General features: G+C 40.7%; 1 protein-coding gene across 2 annotated transcripts in view; it reads left to right on the top strand.

The window, feature by feature from the left end:
• The first annotated feature begins 381 nt into the window (after positions 1–381).
• LOC307266552 (zinc finger protein 518A) overlaps positions 382–17,646 on the top strand; it is a 32,395-nt gene continuing 15,130 nt past the window's right edge. The window contains exons 1-2 of one of the 2 annotated variants that reach the window (XM_080048596.1): positions 405–521; positions 14,155–14,214. The gene's annotated coding sequence lies outside the window, so the exon portion shown is untranslated. Of the gene's footprint in view, positions 522–14,154; positions 14,215–17,646 lie in introns of both variants that reach the window. The other variant, XM_080048597.1, reaches the window with a different exon arrangement.

The following is a 17,646-nucleotide window of genomic DNA, read 5'->3' as shown; positions in this document are numbered from 1 at the left end:
GTTTTGGATCAACAAAGGCTTATCAGTCCAACACAATTGAGAGGAAATGGCGTATATCCGCCATTGCTGCTCTTTGATTCCCCCCCTCCCCCTCCAACCACACACACACACACACACACACACACACACACACACACACACACACACACACACAGGCAACGAATGACGTAGGGCTAATGCTGCAAAAAACCCTACCAGGCTTTCAGGTGTTTATGGATGTATATTAAAACCGAATTTATTTCCACTTTTGCAACATTTGTTTTAATGTTTTTTTTGTTGCAAGAAAATCCTTTGAGGTACTAGTTTGGTATTTGTTTAGTAGCAACACATATTCATCCGCTTCTACATGAATGACAAAACCCACAGCAGTACCCGGATGGACTGTCATGGCCGCCGTCGCTGTGGTTCCACAGAGAGGAGAGAAGGAAGACAAATGTTTTTGCTGTATGTTCCTACCTCAACCTGCTTTATATAATGTTGGACGTTGACGGGACGCCGCCAGAACATCCGTCGAGTTTATAGTAAGAAATTAACAATTTCCTGAAACTTTGAATATCTTCGCGTGGGTGGGGGCTTTATTTTGGTTTAGATAGCCTCACTGGTTAAACTCATAGACTGTAGGTTAAACTCCATAGACACTAACAATATCGCGAAGTGTCTCACGTATTCATCACGTTTAGAAATAGCTTAACATTGCCTAGTTGCAATAAATTATCCAAGTGTACAGTCTGGAATCATTTTTTTACCGTTTGTCTACAGCCTTTAATTATTCCACTAGTCCAGTGTTCCCCCACGTTTCCCAAACTTAAGGAACTATACCAAGTCGCTCAGAAATCTAATTAAAATGTGTCACATTGTAATGATTAGGCTGAGAATAATTTATTTTTAACAGTTTGTAGTGTCCCCATAGTGGTACTGAGGGTGAGTGGAAGTGCAGTTAAAACGATGCCACTTCATATTGGTCTATCACGTCTCTAATTCGGGACAAGCCTACCTATCAGCAGTCCAGGTGTTCAATAAAGTAGCCTAGGCCTACGCCTTTGTTACAATATTGTTTGTTACAGGCCTATGCAGTTTTAATAATCATAGCCAAAACTAAGTAGGGCTATGCAAATCTCTTGTACAGCCTAGTTGATTAATTTGAATAGTAGCCTATAGCCTAATTCTCATTGTGTTTTCAAAGTAAAATGTAGCCTATGATATGAGTCATGCGTTTTTGATAAGAAAAGTTGCCAAAAATTGCATTTTGTATAACTGAATTAACTGGTGCAGATAACGAGTAAAATCATGGCAGCCATTTTTTCCCCCAACATGGCTTCCTCAGAACCAGGGTTGCCAGCTGACCGAGACTTTTGGAGTAGGAAGCTTATGCTTATCTCCTTCTGATCTCAAATCAATAAACTACTTAAAGTGTAAATGTTAAATCAATGTGGTATACATGTTATTAATTCTTTGGGTTTTGACAGCAGATATTAGGGTGCACTCAATTAGTGCTGCACAATTTGGAGAAATTGTGCGATTGCGATTATACTGGCCAATATTGCAATTTAGGTTAGGGTTATGTGATTGCGATATAATTAATAAATTGTATTATGATACTACTTGCTTGGTTTTAAAGGAAAATAAGAGATTATTGATAGTTTTGAAACCCGTATATCTCAATTTAAAACATACACATATTAAGAATCATTGAAAATATAAAAAATAAAGCTTGTACAAGTAGCCTAAACTGTTTTCATAATAAAAATTATAGTTTAAAAAATGTAATAGGGAAGACAGAAGCAGTGTGTAAACTTACTGAAACTGACTTTTCTCTGTGCTGTCTCGTGTTGAAGGACTGGGCGTGTTGCCACCTGACGTAGCGACTATAACTTTCCACTATTTAAACGGCACTTCTAGCTGTTCAACGTCGCCGTACCCGAATCCTAAATATACCAATATATCAGACAATTTTTTTTGCCACAGTTCAGGGTCGTCTTGGCCATAATAGGTCCATTGTAATGCTGCTGTGCGTCAGCATCCGTGTTTGTGTGTGTGTGTGTGTGTTACCCAGTTGACGTGAACTACGCTGGTAAGTAGCGGCCTCAGTGCAATACAACTGAAAGTAAGAAGCCCAAACTTCATAACGCGTGTTCAACCTGCATAAACGTGGACATGTGTAAAGAGAGGCGACGACAATGACGTCACGGTTAACCGTGTACATGAAAAAAATCTCCCAGCAAGCGCGATTTTTGCTTGTACATGGACATAACGGCACAAAAGGCAGAGATTTGTGGTAAATAAAAGCGTGCATGTGGCTCCAAGCGTTCCTCTCTTCTGATCAGACCATCAGCTGCTCTGTGTGTGTGTGTGTGTGTGTGTGTGTGTGTGTGTGTGTGTGTGTGTGTGTGTGTGTGTGTGTGTGTGTGTGTGTGTGTGTGTGTGTGTGTGTGTGTGTGTGTGTGTGTGTGTGTGTGTGTGTGTGTGTGTGTGTGTGTGTGTGTGTGTGTGTGTGTCTGCGCAACGGGGGAGGTGGGGCGGGTAAACAAGCAGGTGCAAGCAGATGCTGAACTGGTGGCAAAAATAAATGCAGCACTGCTCTATGGGGATATTAAGGATTCACTCAGGTACACAGACGTTGAATTGCTGAAACTTGGAAAGTTAAAGTCATTACATCACCATGGCAACACAACCAATCTGTATGAACACCTGAGACAGCGCAGAGAAAAGCATGATGAATGCATGAGTGATGGCCCAGTTTCAGTAAGTTTACAGAAGTGCCACACTGGCACTGTATTTTACCTTTGGAGAAATGCATTTATCCAGGTAGTTGGGATCCTTGAACAGTCTTAAAAGTAATTAAATTTTGGTTTTCATATTCAAGGTCTTAAAAAGCTAGAATTGTTTGAGGGGAGGCATAGAGACAGTGAGGAACGCGTCATAATCGGAGGCCACGCCCATCGTGGGGGAAAGAAATTCACAGCGCTCCATCCACTTTGTATTGAATGACACAGTATTCTGCAAACAAACTTAATAAAAACGTAATAGGACATGCCTTTCACAAATACACATTACTTTCTTAAAAGCCACGACTCTTATCTGTCTATATGAGCAGTTTTTGTGAAAAATGATTGAGTAATTTTCAATATCGAGACATCTTAACTAATGTATGCTAGGCTAATGTTAGCCTTTTGCTGTAGGCTAACCATAGGCTAACCCTCACAGATGGGAAAAAACACCTCAACATTGAAAATTACTCAATCATTTTTCTCAAAAACAGCTCGTATGGACTGACAAGAGTCGTGGCTTTAAAGAAAGTAAAGTTTTTTTGTTAAATGGATGTTCGATTACGTTTTAATTAAGTGTGTTTGCAGAAGACAGGTCTCCTTCAATACAAAGTGAATGGAACGGTTTTCAACGGTTTCCCCCACGATGGGTCCGACCGGACAAAAACACCTCAATATTGAAAATTACTCAATTATTTTTCACAAAAACAGCTCATATAGACAGACAAGAGTCATGGCTTTCAAGAAAGTAAAGTTTTTTTCTTAAATGGATGTTTGATTAAATTTTAATTAAGTTTGTTTGCAGAAGACAGGTCTCCTTCAATACAAAGTGGATGGAGCGCTGTTCAATGTTTTCCCCCACGATGGGCGTGGCCTATTTCATGCACTGTCTCTATTCAGTGTTTCCCCTACCATTATAAAGGCCTGGCGGGGCCGCCAGGCCAACGGGACCCCCCGCCAGGCCAACAGCAGCCCGATTTTTTTTTTAAATAAAATATATATATATATGTTTTTAATTCAATTTTTCATTGATTTCGTAATAATCATTTGCGAGCGTCTGCTACCCCTCGTGTGCGCCTGTCTTTACAACCTCTCGTTTGCCAATGAGCAGGAGCATGACTAGAAAGCAAACGTTGAACTAGTGGCGAAAATCAAACCAGCGCCTGCTCTATGGAGAAATTAAGGACTCAGTAACAGGGACGTTGAACAGGAGAAAGTGCTGAGCAAAACTTAGAGAGTTAAAATTGATACGTCGCCGTGGCAACACAACCAATCTGTATCAACAGCAGAGACAGCGCAGAAAAAACGGCATGCACTCGTTTCAGTAAGTTTACAGTCTAAGTGCCACACTGCTATTGCCTTTGGCATTCTTCTCAGAAAAGCATTCATTTATTTTCAGGGGACATGTTACAGTGTTTCCCGCAGGATTTTTTTCAGCAGCGGTGCTGTGGTCCCTGAACCCTCTAGGGAGGTCTGGGGGCATGCCCCCCAGGCCGAACTTTTTTTGTACCCTGTGCTGCAGGGCTGTACGCTCATTTTTTTTAGGTGGTAGCACTGGTGCTAGCAAGCAAAAAAATTCAATAGCACAAAAATAAATTTTGTAGCATTTGAGCATGTCATCCTGGTCTCATTTGAGATTCACAATTAATATGATATCCTAGTGTGTGCAGTAATAATTGTAGAAAAATTAATAGGGGTGCACTGATTGCAATTTAGAAAAAATAATCTAATCTGCCAATTGCAATTTTTTGCTGATTCAGAATTATTATTATAATGTCCTTCTGTTAATTAAAACCAAACTTTAAAACATTAAACATAGCCTATTAAATAAATAAGTATACATATTGGTACAATTTATGATAAATTAAATAGGTTGTTGTGAATGTGTTGGGAGTAGCTTTTCAGTGGCTTATTTAAAACTTTGTTTAAAGAGGACCTATGATGCTTTTTGACTTTTATGACCTATAAACGTTGTTATGATGATTCATAGTCATGCTTAACCATACTAAATTATCAAATAATGACTTACATGCATTTCGACGTATTCCCTGCTGACCGTCTGGGGTGTCTGTGCCGAGCACTAAACACTATTCTAGCCAGTCGAGAAGTCACGTCTTCAAAGCGGTCTACCCTTTGTAACTTTGTGACGTCGCATGTAACTTTGTGAAGTCACCACGCGGATGTTTCCATGTATGGTAATGCTGTCACTTCCCTGTTCGCGTCTGCCTCGCGTCTGCCTCGCGCCCTTATAGGTCCATGCTCGCGCTTCCCGCCACTGAAAGTGTTCCGGAAGGAAGGTAACCAATCACAACGGAGTGGGGTTTGCAGGAGGGGGGGGGGGGGAGGGTAGCGGAGATGGCCGATGCACAGGCGGAGGGAGCGGAGATTGCCGAAGCACACGCACTCAAGTGTTGACAGGACGTGCTGGATCGCCAAAATAAGAGAAAGAGCTTCCCGAAAACCTACATAGTTTTTTGTGATGTGATTCGTGTCAGGTTGCTCTATAGCAGTGTAAAACAAGAAATTAAGACCAGAAAAGTAGTATAATAGGTCCTCTTTAAATAGACTAGGCTACTGTTGACTGCTCGCTGCAGCTGAATGAGTTGCCTTTCAAGCTAGAAAAAAGCGCTAACTTCCTGTTCTTACCGGCTTCAAAATAAAAGTCAACTCACGTTTGGCTAGTAACAGGCTTTTAATGTGAAGGCGCACAGGAAATGTTCTGTTTGTACACGCGCTAACTTAACTGCGGTAATGTGCCGTCTCCTTCTGGTAATTGCCGTTGAAGCCGTGAAGTTTTTATACCTAGAATCGCTGCACGAGCACAGATCCCGAGCACACATCTTTCACCAGCCAAAGTGGAGGGTGGACTCAATAACTTACTTGCCTAAGACTCATTTACCCACAGTGTTAATGTAGAGCCCTCTAAGCAGTGTTGTGCATCTCTCCTCTGTGTTTCAAAGACAGCCTCTCCTCATTATCAACCTGTCGCATGAGTGCGAATGGATTCATATTCATCATCGTACGTGATCAATTTCAGTAGCAAATGCGATCAAAACTATCGCACTGTACAGCCCTGACCCTGTACATTGGAATCCATGAATCTGGTGCACTTTGAGAGGAGAATATGCACTTAAATCCTATTCACACAGTCCTGTGTATTACTGTAGATAGGATTATTAAGTACGGGTCCTCTGTTTACAGAGGACCCGTAATTATTACTCTCCACCATACTTATTAAGTACGGGCCCTCAATGTATTGAGGGCCCGTAATTATTACTCTCCACCATACTTATTCTTACTTCTTACTTCTTACTTCTTCTTACTTCTTCTGACTTCTTCCTCAAAAGTTTGAGCTGCTACTCCTCCCACACCGTTGCGCGTAGAAACGCAAAAATTTCACAGAACGTCCGTCCCTACCCCGAATCGTGTGCTATTATACAGTTTTTTGAATTTCCGCTAGGGGGCGCTGTTATTAAGCCCCGACTGAAAGAACTTTGAGAGGCCACGCCCCGTACACCGTAAGTCCGATTGACTTGAAATTTCTCACACAGGTGTATGTCAGGGTGCTCTACAAAAAAGCCTCTGGGACCATAAAAATTCTTCAGGGAATATTTCCCGCTAATTAGCATAAAGTGAAAAACAGCGTGTTATCCACAACTTTCTGAAATTTGACTGTATCAACACCAAATTTCTCGTGAAGCCCCTGGGGACTACAATAAACATACCCGTAAAAGATTAGTAGGACAACTTGGAAAACATGGCCGCCATTGACTAAAACGTTTACGCAGGGGCGGGGCTTAATAACACGTTGGCCATAACTCCTTAACCATAGGTCCTATCATCATGAAACTTGCTGGGTATGTGCGGAAGTCATGTGGTAGCATGTCCATAGAAGCTTATCGAGATAAACCCATAGGGGGCGCCACAAATGCCCCCTGACTCAGATTGACTTGAAATTTCTTACACATGTACAGCTCATGGTGCTCTACAATATAGCCTCTCGGACAATAGTGGTCAGCCATGATTTTTTTTCCCGCCGCCATTGCCCAAAACGTTTACGCATGGGCGGGGCTTAATCACAAATTGGCCATAACTCCTTAACCATAGGTCCTATCATCATGAAACTTGCTGGGTATGTGCAGAAGTCATGTGGTAGCATGTCCCTCAGAGCTTATCGCGATTAACCCATAGGGGGCGCCACAAATGTCACCCGACTCCGATTGACTTGAAATTGATTACACTTGTACAGCTCATGGTGCTCTACAATATAGCCTCAAGGAATTTTTTTTAAATTTCCGCTAGGGGGCGCTGTAATTAAACCCCGACTGAAGAAAGTTTGAGAGGCCGCGCCCCGCACACCGTAAGTCCGATTGACTTGAAATTTCTCACACAGCTGTATGATAGGGTGCTCTACAAAAAAGCCCCTTGGACCATAAAAGTCAACCTGGAAATATTTTCGGCTAATTAGCATACACTGAAAAACAGGGTTTTAACCACAACTTTTCCAGTTTTACTCTATCGACACCAAATGTCTCACGAAGCCCCGGGGGACTATGACGCACGTCTGCGAAAAATATTAGTAGGATAGCTTGGAAAACATGGCCGCCTTTGACTAAAACGTTTACGCAGGGGCGGGGCTTAATTACAAATTGGCCATAACTCGTTGACCGTAGGTCCTATCGTCGTGAAACTTGCAGGATACGTGCAGAAGACATGTGCTAGCGTGGCCCTCTAAGCTTGTCGAGGTTAACCCGTAGGGGGCACCACAAATGCGAAAAACGTCATTCACCAATGCAATGTTTGCCAGGCCACGCCCCTTTCCCCCTGACTCCGATCGACTTATCGTTTATCAGACGTGTACGGCTCGCGTCGCTCTACGATAACGCCTCTCGGACCACGGGGGTCGGCCGTGATTTTTTTCCTTCCCCGATTTGCGCGGGCGGCCCGTACTTTCAAAATCCCCGCGGGATTTCTAGTTGGTGTTGTAACTTTGCCTTTTGTGTCTTACAGATTTTGAAATTTTTGTATAGAAATTAATATTTAAACAAAAAATGCCACAACGCAAAAATAATTTGCACAATTTATTTACAGATTTTTGCCTAATGCTTAAACACTAAAAGTGGTTGCTATGCCCAAAGCATCACAACCTCTAACTTTGGTGACCATGCCCAAAACACAAGCACCAACCCTACAAACACAATAAGTGCTTTGCACTGTGTTTGAAATTCTCCAACACACTTCTTTCAAAACACTACACACTGTTTTTTACACAAGACACATTGTTCAAAAATGAAATCTACTGCAATCATGGGCAAAACACCTCTCAGGATCTACCACTGCACCCTCTCTCTCTTGTTCTCCTTGCTTCTCTGTCACTTCTCTTTCCTCCCTTACTTGGTCTACCTGTATTTTCTGTAATAAACTTGAGCACTTAAACAACAAGTAAGAAATGCTAGAAATCTTATTTGTTTCCTTCAAATGATCCTATATACATGTATTTGTAATGTTCAAATAATATCACCTAGCATTATGCATTCAAATCCAAAAGAAAATTCTCATTAGCTTGAAAGTTTGCCTCCCTAATTTGCTTCACTAACCTCAGCTCCTCCATTGTCCCCATCTGCCTTTCTTTTTCACCCAGCTTTTTAGACTCATCTGCAAATGTAATATTATTTAACTATGTATATACATTGTGCACAGTGCATCCCTTAAGAGCTTGTACCAGCCTTTTAAACTCTGAGCCCTAAGCCATTTTTTAGATGTTTTGGTTTGCCTGGATTTATTTTATATTAAGATTGCATTCATCACCCCTATAATGCATAGCTGTCAAGCTATCATTTATTTGGGCCACAACCTGGACTATAAGAATATGTGTGCTGCAGTGATGTCGTTTGAATGTAGGAAATTATCAATTAGACAGTAAAAAAGCTAAAAATATCTCACAATTATTTATTGATATGACACAAAAAGGCACATTGATTAAGCTTGTTATTGCTTAAAACACTTCTTCTTAGTCTTGGGAGTCAAAAAGTGATGAGAAAATTCTAAAATAAATATAAATTATACATAATAGAAACTATTCATAATCTTTTAAAAAGTCCATAGGCTTTTTCCCTGCATTTATGCTAATGACCACATGCTTACAGGCGATTAGCATAAATCCCTAACTAAAATACGCGATGAAAACGGATTTTATATGGCAATAAAGAACAACACCGGATCAGTTCCTGAAAATACCTAGGCTACAAGCTCCTGACTGGATATAAGCTCCTGTAAAGGCTATGAGTGATCCAAAAAGAGCGACAACACACACACACACACAATAGTCTACTAGAGGAAAAACGGCACGGAGGTTACGGTTTATAGCCTAGCCCTAGATAAAATAAAATTACGATAGGGCTCAGGGTTTTTAACACTGGAGGTCATGTAGCGACACTTTTTCTCTCTCTCTCTCTCTCTCTCTCGCTCTCTCTCTCTTTCCTTCTTTCTTCGTGTAGAAAAGGCCCCAAAGTTATAGTTTACAGTGTTTAATACTTCTTACAGTGTGTTAAGTTGTGTTTTGTTTAGTGTGGGTAGCTGTCAGTTAGGGCCGTGACGTCAGTCGGCTGGAGAGTCTTTTTAGTAGTTTCCTTTCTCCTCTCGCTCGGTCAGATGTGCGAGCGTGCATGTAGCGATCATTCTACAGTTTGTAGGCTACATGTTTGTTTGAGTTGTGGAATCACCCGTGTGTGAGTAAGATTGCTGTTCTAAGTTAGGGTTTTTAACACTGGAGGTCATGTAGCGACACTTTTTCTCTCTCTCGCTCTCTCTCTCTCTTTCCTTCTTTCTTCGTGTAGAAAAGGCCCCAAAGTTATAGTTTACAGTGTTTAATACTTCTTACAGTGTGTTAAGTTGTGTTTTGTTTAGTGTGGGTAGCTGTCAGTTAGGGCCGTGACGTCAGTCGGCTGGAGAGTCTTTTTAGTAGTTTCCTTTCTCCTCTCGCTCGGTCAGATGTGCGAGCGTGCATGTAGCGATCATTCTACAGTTTGTAGGCTACATGTTTGTTTGAGTTGTGGAATCACCCGTGTGTGAGTAAGATTGCTGTTCTAAGTTAGGGTTTTTAACACTGGAGGTCATGTAGCGACACTTTTTCTCTCTCTCTCTCGCTCTCTCTCTCTCTTTCCTTCTTTCTTCGTGTAGAAAAGGCCCCAAAGTTATAGTTTACAGTGTTTAATACTTCTTACAGTGTGTTAAGTTGTGTTTTGTTTAGTGTGGGTAGCTGTCAGTTAGGGCCGTGACGTCAGTCGGCTGGAGAGTCTTTTTAGTAGTTTCCTTTCTCCTCTCGCTCGGTCAGATGTGCGAGCGTGCATGTAGCGATCATTCTACAGTTTGTAGGCTACATGTTTGTTTGAGTTGTGGAATCACCCGTGTGTGAGTAAGATTGCTGTTCTAAGTTATAGTTTTATGCATGTTTTAAACGGCTGCGATTCGCGGGTCGCAATAACAGCTGTTCCAACGTCTCATCAGGAGCGGAGTTAAACCCTTTGTTCTTTTCCCACGATCTGTGTGCTGCTGTGTCTGTGAAAGAGAAGAAAATAAAGAGCGGATAAACCCAACTCCTCCTCTCCTAGTCTCATGCTTATAATCTGACGTTTTTGGCCATAAGTGGTGTTCTGGCCGACACCTCTGAAGTGAAACCAGTGATACAAGCAAATCAGCGCGGTAAGCTACATTCACCAGTTTCCTCCGCTACACTTCGCTCTTCCGCTTCACTCGCTGCTGGAATCAATGTAACTTTGTAACCGTGTAGGCTACTACTGCCAACAACTGCCACACTCGCTGTTAGGTTATTCTTCTTCTTAGATGTTGGCTACGTGATGATGTGCTGCGCAATTTACGTTACGCGCTGCCCATTTTCTAAAAGGAGCTATGTACAAAAAAAAAATAGAAAATGCGGAGGAGAAGGATTTTTATAGAAGCGGCGCACGTTCCGCCGCTGCTGAGTGAACGTGCGGGAAACACTGTGTTAACTGTTAAGTTATCTTGAAAACAGCAGGCCATAGTAGGCCTACAAGCTTTATTTTTTTGTATTTTCAATGCTAGGCCTAGCCTACTTTATTTTTATGTTTTAAATTGAGAAATAGGCTAGATGAAATATAATGGTCGGAATAGGGAATTTGCCTTATGTAGCACACATGTTGATAGGCTAATCATGATGTGTAGCCTATGTTAATTCATTTATTTTCAACAAGGCTATTTGCATTAAAAAATAGGCATTTCAATAGGCTAGCTTCAAGGTTAGGTGATTCAGATTATTCCAGAAATGAGTACTAGACAGGACCTGTCTATATTAGATCTTAGTGTTTATTGTTTTTAATTGAAATCCACATGTTTTTCTTCAATAGTTTACATGGCTTGTGTCCAAATTATTACAGAATATAGTTTTAGGTAGGACATATGACAGTTGTTTACAGAGCACAGAATTTAACAGATTTTACCTCTCAAAGTGCACCAGATTTATGCATTTAACTTTAAAACAAAAATAAAGGTTTCTTCTGCAGGGGGATGCCCCCAGACCTCCCTAGAAGGTCCATTCTCAGCCAGGAGGATCTAAAAATCCTGTGAGAAACACCACATGTACAAACATACTGAATGTGAAAGTATACTATGCCCTCATTTTTAACGGGGCTGTCAAAAGAGGCTCATCCCAAATGGGGTTCGTTTTGGTCAATTTCTTCTAGAAATTTTGTACGCACGTGGCGCGCATACTCTTTATCAGCTCTTACCACCGGGCCTAAAAAAAATTCTAGGGGAAACACTGGCATTACATTTAAACAAGGCAGAATGAATGAGCGTGCCTTATTTGTTTTCTTTCTATTTTTCTAGTCACATTTTTAAATTTCTATGTTTTATTTTACCGGTATTTTATTTCCTTCAATGATAATCCAGCAAGTTCAACACCTACGCTAGAGGCAATACGGCTGTGAGTGGCTGTGATCTGCATTTAAACGCAGAAGAATAATGTGTGTCCCCTTCTTCCGAATTTGAAGTCGGCCGCGGGAAAGCAAAAAAGGAGAGAACGACGCAGCGAAATGCATGCCCAGCTATTATAAATTCAGTGAGAGGTGGAGGGAGTACGACAAATATCGTGGCTGGCTTTATTCACATTGTCTTCATTCAGACTTCTAAACATTTTCATTTTCTGTAATTAGACAGCAGTTGTTAGCTCAAGTGCATTGAAAATTTGTTACTCAAACTTAATAAAACTCTTTATGGAGTATGCTGTAGTGTAGTTTGTCGATTTCTTTTGCCGGTATTGGTATTAATTTTTCTTCTTAAGGCCAGGACACACCGGTCCAACTACCGACCGTTGCCCGAAAATGGAGTCTGCCGATTCAGGCAGCTTTAGACATTACTTTTTCTTCCTGCTTCAAAATAAAAATCTGCTCAAATTTTACTTTTTTTTTTAATTTTACAAATTTTAGTTTAATGCTTTAAAGTGAAGCTGCAGCTGCAGGAAATATTTGGTTTGTATTGGAATTAACTTATAGTTGCTCTGAGTCACTTTGAGTTTTTATTCATTCTTATAGTTCCAGGGTGAGGGACCCATGACAAAGGCATCAAGAAAAACTATATAAAAATACCATTCTATGCATTGATGGTTTCGTTTGCTTTTAGATGTCATAAATGATCATCAGAGGAAGAATTTGACTGTTTCAGAAATATTTAAAATTTCCTCGTCGCACCTTTAACCCATTGATACCGGCTGCTGCGCGACGCAACGTTGTATCTCCTGCCGGCTGCTGCGTAGCACAGCATTGCTGCTTTATCTAATTTTCATGGGGCACACAGCATAGAATGCACTGTCATTGGTTCAAATACACATGAGTTGGGGTTTGTTGATTTTTTTAAAACCAAATGTTGTGTGGTTTGCCGAAAATCACGTTAATCAAAAAAAAATTATAAATCTAAAAAAATAAGCCGGCTGTGTCGGCGATAGTTTATTACAGAACAATTTATGGCGTTCGGAGCGAAGAATCTCGGTCTAATATAGGCTACTGACGAAAATCACACAACACATTGCATCTATTTATTAACAATATTTATGAATTTAGGCTATATTTTGCTGCTCCAACTCAAATTCAGCCCAGGCAGGCGATAGTAAAGTTTCAGTTTCGTTTTCATCTCCGTGTTATACAGCTGTTTGGACCCGCTGCAGTCTGCGTTCCAGTTGTACTGGGAAGTCGGATTTATGGTGTCAGTCAGTGCGTTTACATGCAGACTCATAATCGGATAACTAAAAGAATAAGACCTCAACAGGACTTTTAAACTGCATGTACACACCTTTATCCGATCTACTTCGGACACAAATCGGCACAATAACGGAGAAGAGAAGTCGGATAAGAACACCTAGATAATTCGTTCATTGTCGGCTTTCTCTCTGCATGTATACAGGGATCGGACATCGCATATCGGACTTCTCGTTCTGTGCTTGTGTGCCTGCGCGTGATAGGCTACACCACGGGTTATTGACGGAAGAGAACCGGACGTGGCTCTAAAACCACTTGTTGAAAGCATGGTTGAAAGGGCTACAGCGCCACCTAGCATAGTGGAGACAGCCAGGCATCGGACATTTATCCGATTTCTGAAAGGCCATGTATACTCAGACAAGTGACACGGTCCGTTCGAGTGTCTTGTTCGATATATGTGATAATCCAATCTAGTTGTGCCATGTAACCGCACTGAGTGATAACTGAACTAAATTATAAAAAAGAGCTATCTCTTCCTCCCTCTATCTGTCTATCTTTCTCTCTCCACTGCACACTCAGTCACTACTATCCATGCTTAAGGAAGCAGGATTATAACCTCATTTAGCACATTATTTTAAAATATTTTATATAATTTTTTTTCACCGTCTAATTTTGACGATTTTTTAAAAAGTGTGTTGGTTTGTAAGCGCTAAGGGAGCATGTTTAAATAAAACCTGTGAACCTTACCTTTTTTAATTTATTTTATTTCATGTTTCTATGTGCTACAGAGGCTTAGATATTAAAGTTTTGGTAGACGTTGACAATTCGTAGTATTTTTTCAGAAAACCCTCAGGAGATAAGGACACGTATCCTAGATTGCCATACTCATCAATGGGTTAACTGCATTTTTTAAAATTGTATATACAATTAAAAAATAAGCCAGTTGGGGCTGGTGCACCTCTACTTAAATTTTTTCTTCTGAAATCGCTCATATTTTTTTAAAATAAATAGCTAAACTTCCTATATTATATTCATTGTATGAAAGCAGAAATACTATGCCTCATTTGTTTGGATTGGGACATTTTTTAGAGACTAATTTAGTAAAATAACAAGAAAGATAACATGAAGCTTAAACTGATATTTATGCTGCTGTCTTACAGGCACTGTGGCCAGCTCCTCTTCAAGCATGGCATGCATATGTTTTTCCTAAAGGATTACAGGTACAGAAAAAATTTCACTATTCATTCTGATCTCAGCTACAACTAGGGTTTGCTGAACGGCACCCAAGATTTCGGGAATCCTGGGAAATTGGTCAGCCTCCGAGTACCGGGAGGTGACGAAGGGATCCCTTTTTTCCGTTTTTTTTTCTTCTTCTTTTGGGTGGGATATTTTTCATTAATAGTGGCCTTTTCAGACGGGAGGCGATTGATGTGTCTGGTAATACATTTCCAATGACATGCGAGTGGAGAGAGGGAGGCACCGCCGTTCTACAGATTGAGTGACAAGCGGCCGCACTGCCGCTAAACCGTCACGTCTGTGCTCCACACACACACACACACACACACACACACACACACACACACACACACACACACACACACAGCGGACTGTAATCAAGTTGTATTCAAGAATGCACAATCTATAGATTCACAAAATAAATGCCATTATATAGCCTATATTTGCCCAAAGACATAGTAAAGAGACAGACCAATTGAATTATGGTGTGGTAGGTAGGGGAGAACGGGGTAAGTAGGCACACTTTTTACTCTAGTGAGAATTGCTCATCACCAAAACATCTGTCAATAGCCATTCCTACATTAAATTGAAGCTTAAGGTGTTGGCTAGAAATGTGTGTCTCTCTTTTTTTCCAACTTATTGTAATGAAGAAGTAATTTACCATCAAAGACACTCTGACACATTGTGACAACCAACCCCATCAAGGGGTCGGTTGTCACATACCAACCCCAACTTGAATTTCTTGCTAGCATCAAGGCCAACAACCATCTGACAACTAATTAGCTTGCTAACCACAATCTAAACTATAGTTTACCCTTCACACTTTCTGAGGGTAACAAGTGTTTTGTTATAAACCCATTGTGTAAAAGCCTAGAAGAAAAATACTGAGAAGCAAAATATTTTGAATTTGACATGAAAAACACAAAACATCCTCTCACCTGAAATGCAGCTGTCTTCCTCCAAGGAAGTCTATGTATGTGACCTCTGATCCCAATTCTGGACCTTTTTTATATCAACATTTCAGAGCTAGCGCGCTCTGGTGGCGAGATATAACGAATGTGACATCCAACCCATGTGACAAATTACCCCGTTCTCCCCTATATATTTTAGTTTGATTTACATGTATTTTCAGTATTAAAACCACAATTTGAATTTTTTATTAATAAAAATACTAATTTTAAATGTACATATCCACCTTCTGTCCTTTATCTTTCCGTTCGTACAACAATATACAGAGACATTTTTAATTTTTCGGGCATATTTCGAATGTTAAAATTAATCGTGATTAATCCACAGAAACCTGTGATTAATCTGATTAAAAATTTTAATCGTTTGACAGCCCTAATTTAAATCAAACCAAACTGAATAACTAATCCACTTATAAACTACACAAAATTTAACAATATGAGTAGATATTTAACAGCAGCGATACACGGTTGTAAACAAAAGTTGTTTCCATGGTTACCGCACGGAGCCTCCCATCTCTATCGGTCCATGCCAGTGCACAGAAAGAACGTCTCCTCCCATCTGAAAAGGCCTTTAGATGACTTTTCTTTGAATGCCATTAGTTCTTCTAGAGCAGGGGTGGGCAATTAATTTCCCCAAAGGGCCACATCAGAATCAGGGGCTGTTGTGGAGGGCCGGACCAAAAGGCTAAACTCAATTCTGGTCAATATCAGTCATATCTCTTTATAAAAAGAAGTAAATTGTATAGTTTTGATAAGCTGCAGTAAATGTCAGTGTTTCCCCCACGTTCATTCAGCAGCGGCGCAGCGCCGCTGCTAAATGAACGTGCGCCGCTGCTATAAAAATCCTTCTCCTCCGCATTTTCTATTATTTTTTTATTTTTTTGGTACGTAGCTCCTTTTAGAAAATGGGCCGCGCGTAACGTAAATTGCGCACCGCGCGTAACGTAAATTGCGCAGCACGCGGCACATAATCACGTAGCCAACATCAAAGAACAGCGAGTGTGGCAGTTGTTGGCAGTAGTAGCCTACACGGTTGCAAAGTTACATTGATTCTAGCAGCGAGTGAAGCGGAAGAGCGAAGAAAGAAGGAAGGAGAGAGAGAGACAGAGAGAGAGTAAGTTGCTAAAATGTGTCGCTACATGACCACCAGTGTTAAAAACCCTCTGAGCCCTATCGTAATTTTATTTTATATCATTATTTGTAAATAGCGTTTTTCTCTTACTATGCATGTTGCTTTGTGGGACTTACTTTTAGCATGGAGAGAGCTGAAGTGGCGCCGAAGATTTGAAGCCTTGAAATGCGCAAATGACACCTGGCATATAAGGCAGAATGGCCTGCCATGTTTTTTTCATTTCATTTAACTTTTATTTATCCTCGAGAGACCAATTGAGGGGTGACCCTCATTTACAATGACGTCGAGTTACGACAAGTTACTGCCATAACGTTCAACAAAAAATATGAACTCTCCCACTCTGTTTCGGAGCGAACTTGACACAAATAGTTTACTCACGGAAAACCTCCCTCAATTTTATGTTGCGTCCGCACCAAACGTTTGCGAACGTTATGTTGCGTCCTCAATTAAACATTTGCGAACAGGCATACACATAGGGCCTACACATTAATAAAATAAAAAATGAAATAATAGACATGTAAAACGAACGTAAGAGCCGCATGAAACATTTGCGAACATGCACACACATAGGCCCACACAAAAAAAAAAGTATATAAAAAAAAAAAATAATAATTATAATCACATCATTTGATATGAACTGAAGAGCTGCACGAAGCTGGGCAAAGAGCCGCATGCGGCTCGCGAGCCGCGGGTTGGCCACCCCTGCCGTAGTGTAATTCAGCAGCAGCTGTAGCCTTTTTATTTTAGTATCTCGCCTAACACTACTTTATGCAAGATCACATTTAACTATTCAGGGTTTTTCCTGCATAAAGAAATGTTCGGCGCCCCCCAAAGAGGATTTACCCACCGCCAAAGGAAAATCACCAGTGCCAAAATGATAAAATTTGAGAATAAATATAATTTAAACCTCTCCAAATTCAGCCCAATTTAAATCTTCCTTCTTGAGGGGCTGGGCAATAACTTTAATTTCGATTACTATTACGGCTTCCCTCAATCATGAAAACTAAATAATCGCAATTAAACCATAATTTTTCCACACGCAGTCTTTCAAATGCAGCGAACTGTTTCAGCCGTGCGCTCCGCTCGGCCCCTCCCTCACCTGATAGTTTAGCTTTCGGCTAGTCCAGAGTAGGAGGGAAATGTTGCGCATTGCCGGGTGTTTTGAAAAACTTCTGAGGACGGCAGTAAGTCAGCCTTTGGACGAGAATAAAGCTAAAACTAATTGTGTTGTCTGAAAACACTTCAGACTCACAACGGACTCGAATAATGTGCAAGATATGTCACACGCGAGTCACGTGAGAGAGAAAAAAAGGAAT

Source organism: Ammodytes marinus (assembly GCF_949987685.1).
Source record: "Ammodytes marinus genome assembly, chromosome: 20".
In the NCBI taxonomy this organism is placed as follows: Eukaryota; Metazoa; Chordata; class Actinopteri; order Uranoscopiformes; family Ammodytidae; genus Ammodytes; species Ammodytes marinus.
The sequence above is the reverse complement of the archived record's forward strand: the minus strand, read 5'-3'. Positions and strand labels throughout refer to the sequence as shown.